Raw genomic sequence first — 5,807 nt, forward strand, 5'->3', positions numbered from 1 at the left:
TCGTGGGAGAAAATTACTATTCGGACTCTCAGTTTGGATAAGGGGCACTTCAATTACTAAGGGGAACTTACTGATAAGGGGTATCCTCGTTATTATTTGCTGCCGCATGCTATTTACACCCCATTAGAGGATAAGGGGAGGTCGTCTTCAAGAATTCAAATTCAAGTTCTGGCGGGAATTATTTTTACAGCGGAGCATATTTTAGGGTTTGATTTTGGAACGATTATGGAGAGATTCAACCACTGAATTCTTTTGGGTTAGGATTCAATGGACTAAACAGGGCGTGTATGGGTATTTTATTCGATGAACTTAGGCTGGATTTTTAGTATGAAGCAAAACAGGAAAGTGATATAATCTCGGGTTTTTTGCTGTTGAAAAGTTACGTGGATTATGCTGGATATTTTCATGGATATGACTCGAATTAGCCCATTGCTACAAAACATGGGTGGTAGTAGAGTTTGAATCGAACCAGGAGAAGTTGTGATGTGGTTCTCGTGAAAACAGGGCAAGAGAGAAATTATGGGAAGTTGATTTATTTTTAGTAAATACGTACAGAAAGGGAAGAGAATATCACCTGTTGGATTTTATTCTATCCTAAGAAGAGGGTTGACGATGGAAATCAGAGAAGAAAAGGGAAAGAATCAGTAACTTTCTGTGAAGAAAAGTCCGTGACTTGCAGAGAAAAGAACGGGAAGATAATTGAAATCTTTATCGAAATATCGTCACCTGTAGAGTATATATAAGTTGTTTCGGGAATACAATATTTTGCTGCTGCTGCTGAAGAGGAAGAACACGAGGAACATTGACGCACAAGTATCTGTCGCAGAACACTATCGTTATTCAACAGCAGAACCCATCTATCGTTTATCAACAGTAATTGCATTAGGTCTTTATCTACTGTTTCCTCTTTGTAACAGAGATTCTGCAACACCTTCACACTGTTGCGAATCGGTTGTGTTATCACTTTTTCACCTCCTTGTACAATTTTGAGCTATAAAAACATACTTTGAGAACATGGTTAATATGAGGAGCTAAACCCCATTGCTGAGGCGCTGGAGGAAGCTATTTTTCCAACAGGAAGTGGTATATTCTCTTTTATCTATTTATTGCAATTTTATTATGATTATTTGCCTTGAACTAATATTGAATACGATTTTTATTTGAGTAATTGTGATCTATTTTGATGGAGTATGCTTAGTTTAAGACTTTTGATGCTTCAAACTTGGTATTTACAATTATTGTATTGCTTTTGAAAATCTACTTGTTGCAATGGTAAGAATCAAATTGAACGAGAAAATTGCATGAATACAAAGATTGGATTAAATCACCTTAAACTTGGAAAATAGTGGAATCTTAGCCGAAGTGTTCTTTTAATATTGATACCATCTTTGATTGAGTTTGCTACAACTTTTAGTCTGTTTTCTATTTTAGTTTTATAATTTAATTCTATATTTTATCCTTCGCAAGTCTGAGAATCGAACCACTTTTACCACTATCTACAAAACACATCAATTTTTGGCGGCGCCGACGCAGACTTGTTTTTAGGGTTTTAGATTTATTTTATTTTTATTTTTATTTTTTATTATTTTTGTTCTTTTTTATGTTTTTGGGTATTTATCTTGTGTCTACAGGTTCTGGATCATAAAGAAAATTGAGCCAAAGAGTTTGGTGATTTCATAAAGACTTGGAGTTAAAGATTAAAGCGAAAAGCACAGAAAAGAAGACAATTTATTTTAGACAATTTTAGTTTAGGGTTTGTTTATTTTCTTTAAAAAAAAATGCATTAGGGTTTATTATTTTTGTAATTTTTCTTTTCTTTTTGGACTTTTGGACTTTGGGACATTATCTTTTTATTACCCTTCGGAAGGGTACTTTAAATATAAACTGTTTGCAGAGAAGGAGGACAATTATGATATTGTCTCTACACCTTGGGTTCGTACACTTGACATCGGAGTCAGTGGCCCGAGTCGACTACAACCGATTCATCCCCCGTCTGGAACGGGAGGTAAGATTCTAAACACTCGCGAATCCCCTGTCAGCGAGTTACTGGACTCCTTCGTATGCATATATGTTGAGGACTGAATACGAACATTTATTTTTCTAGTAAAGGGCAAGGCCTGGCCATACAAGATAAGGGTTCGGATTTCATCACCGTTCTCTTCTTTCCCGCTTTAGGAACACGTAACCTACGTGAACCTAAGCCTAAAATTTTGACTAGAACGAGACCGATAGGGTAACGAGCTTAACAGGAAAGTCATTCGAAAAATATTGGTTACTCTTTTAAGAATACTTCGAAGTTCTTGACGGTTTCTGTAAGTTCAATGCCTGACTGCGCCGCCTTGTAATACCGGTGAGGCCTTGGGTATGAAAGCTCCACCGAGCTTCCCTCGCCTCTATTCAACTTACTTTAACTCGGATTGATTCCAGAGGGGTTTGCTTAAATTGTAACGAATTCCCTTTCGAAGGATTAGAAGCTGGTCTAGAAACAATCTAAGTGGAGCCATCATGCTTTTTGTTTGCTAGAAATCAATAGGTTTGATTTGGTTGAGTCGGCCTTGATCTGTGTTTACTTACCCTTCCAATTTAGAAAATTTTATTGTATGCCTGAACATAAAAGAGACGCACTAGGTAGATTTGTTAAAGAGAAACCTATTAGTTCGAAGCGTCTCGATTACCTTAATCTAGAGAGTCCGACTTTTGAAGAGTCTGTTTTTGAACGTCCTTTGACTGAGGAGAGAATCCCTTTTGCTCCGATAGCGCTAGAAATGGAAACTTTGAAAGCTTTGTTGAATCCAACTAGGACTACCCTCCCCTCATGTATCGGGTTAGCTGAGACGGAAGCAACATATGAACTTAAACCTGGGACCTTATAGCTGCTCCCAATCTTTTTAGGGAAAGAAAATGAAAACCCCTATTTCCATGTTACGGACTTTGAGGAAATTTGTAGTACCCTCAGGATTAGAAAACTAGATGATGATGATTTGAAACTTAGGTTATTCCCCTTTTCCCTGAAAGATAAAGCTAAATCGTGGCTATATAGTTTGTATTCCGGGTCAATCGAAACGTATGAACAACTTACATCTGCCTTTTTGAACAAGTTTTTCCCTAGGCACAAAACATCGTCTATTAGGACGCAAATCTGCACGTTTTCTCAATAGGAGGGAGAAACTTTGTATAGGTATTTGGAAAGTTTCAATGATTTATCAGCCCAATGTCCTCATCATGGTTTAGAGAAGGTTAGGTTAGTTCAGATCCTTTATGAGGGTTTAGATTATCCCACCACAACCACAGTAGAATCTATGTGTACTGGTGGATTTGAGAACCAAACAGTTGATGACGCGATGACATATTTGCATGAAGTCGCCGAAAAGACCCAACAATGGGAAAGTAGTAGGGGACCCCGGAAAACAATTCTTCTCGGCAGAGTAAACGTTAATAGGGTAGAAGGAGGCTATGAATCAGATGCCAAAATTGCTGCTATATCGAAAAGGTTAGAAGCTTTAGAAGTGGGTAACACTAGTGGTAGAGTGGAGCCATTTTTGGAAGGTCAGAATAATGAAGAGCAAGCCAATGCTCTATATAATAACACTAGGTTTGATAATCGTCAGAAGTTTGACCCATATTCAGAAACCTATAATCCTGGTTGGAGAAACCATCCGAACTTTCATGGTCTAAGGGCCAGAGTCAGGGTCAGTCTAATAATTCTAATGCTCCCCCAGGTTTTGGCTACACTAGGAATACATCAGGCCCAGAAAATTAAACGACTAGCTTAGAGGAATCTATAAAGATGTTATCAAAAACTCTGGAAATGTTAGCACAGAGCCATGTTAGTTTTCAACAGGAAACCAAGCAGAATTTTCAAACTAATGCTCAGAGCCTTGCTATGTTAGAACTTCAATTCGGTCAAATAGCTAATACCTTAAGTGAGAGAGATAATGGTAGGTTCCCTAGTCAGACTAATCCCAATCTTAGAGGAGTTCATGAAGTAGGTACAAAACCATCGAATAAATTGAATACTATTAGAACCCTTAGGAGTAGTAGAATAGTAGACAATCAGGTAACCATGCCCGATAGTGAACATACTGTAGTTCACCCCTCAGGACCACTAGCTAAGGAAACTGATAAAATTTCTGATGATGCCAACTCAGTTCCTGAGAGGTCTGATTCTGTACCTAGAGCCCCATTTCCCCAACTATTAATACCAAAAAAAAAGGAGTCGAACTTTAATGACATATTGGAGGTTTTTAAGCAAGTTACCATAAACCTTCCTTTATTAGATGCAATTAGGAAAATTCCTGCTTATGCCAAGTTCCTTAAGGATATGTGTACGTGAAAGCGAAAACTTAGCGTCTATAAGAAAGCCTTTTTAGCTAGTCACGTAAGTTCAATCATTTAGAACACCACAACTCCAAAGTACAAAGACCCAGGTTTTCCTACCATTGCTTGTACAATAGGTAAACACCGGGTAGAAAAAGCTTTACTTGACTTAGGAGCCAGTGTGAACCTACTTCCGTACCATGTGTACTTACATCTAGGACTTGGTGAAATGAAACCTACTCAGATAACACTGCAGTTAGCTGATAGGTCTGTTAAAATTCCTCGAGGTGTTATTGAGGATGTCCTTATTGAGGTCGACAAGTTTATCTATCCAGTGGATTTCGTGGTCCTAGATACTCAACCTGTCCCTGACCCAGAAAACCAGATACCTGTGATTTTAGGTCGCCCGTTTTTAGCTACGTCGAATGCGATCATTAACTGTCGAAATGGTGTGACGAATTTATCTTTTGGTAATATGACTATAGAGATGAACATTTTTAATGTCAGTAAGCTACCTTTTGAGCTAGATGACACATGTGTTGAAGAGGTGAACATGATAGAAGCCTTAGTTCAGAAGTCATTACCAAACATTTTATTTGAAGACCCATTAGAAAGTTGTCTATCCCATTTTGGTTTAGATTTTGATGACGATAGCACTATTGAACAAGTGAATGCTCTATTAGATTCTAACCCTGTGTTAGACACTGATAGATGGAAAGCTAGGTTCGAACCATTACCAGTTTTTGAGACTACCCTAATTCCTTCTTTAGAAGAGCCCCCAAAGTTGGACCTTAAACCACTACCCGATACTCTACAGTATGTGTTTTTAGGCCCATCTGAGACTTTACCTGTGATTGTAGCTTCCTATTTGGATAATGATCAGGAAAGTAGGCTAGTAAAAGTACTTCAAGACAATAAGGAAGCTTTAGGGTGGACTATAACATACATTAAGGGTATAAGTCCTACTGTGTGTATGCATCAGATTCATTTAGAGGAAGACTCCAAACCTTCTAGGGAGATGCAACGTCGACTGAACCCTAACATGAAAGAGGTAGTTCGAAAAGAGGTGCTTAAGTTGTTAGATGCGGGTATTATTTACCCAATTTCAGACAGTAAGTGGGTCATCCCTGTTCAGGTTATCCCCAAGAAATCAGGTATCACTGTAGTCCAGAATGATAATAATGAATTAATCCCAACCCGAGTGACCACGGGATGGCGTGTGTGTATTGACTATAGGAAATTGAACAAGGTCACAAGGAAGGATCACTTTCCCCTTCCTTTTATCGACCAAATGCTAGAGCGATTAGCTGGACATAGTCACTATTGCTTCTTAGATGGCTACTCCGGTTATAATCAGATCGTTATTGCCCCAGAAGACCAAGAGAAAACCACTTTTACCTGTCCCTTTGGTACCTTTGCGTATAGACGCATGCCTTTCGGGTTATGTAATGCCCCTGCGACTTTTCAGCGTTGTATGATGAGCATATTTT

General features: G+C 38.4%; 1 pseudogene; it reads right to left on the bottom strand.

Moving 5' to 3' along the window:
- Positions 1–3,129: 3,129 nt before the first annotated feature.
- LOC113292201 lies at positions 3,130–3,229 on the bottom strand (annotated as a pseudogene).
- Positions 3,230–5,807: the final 2,578 nt, after the last annotated feature.

This window comes from Papaver somniferum, chromosome 6 (genome assembly GCF_003573695.1).
Source record: "Papaver somniferum cultivar HN1 chromosome 6, ASM357369v1, whole genome shotgun sequence".
Lineage (NCBI taxonomy): Eukaryota > Viridiplantae > Streptophyta > Magnoliopsida > Ranunculales > Papaveraceae > Papaver > Papaver somniferum.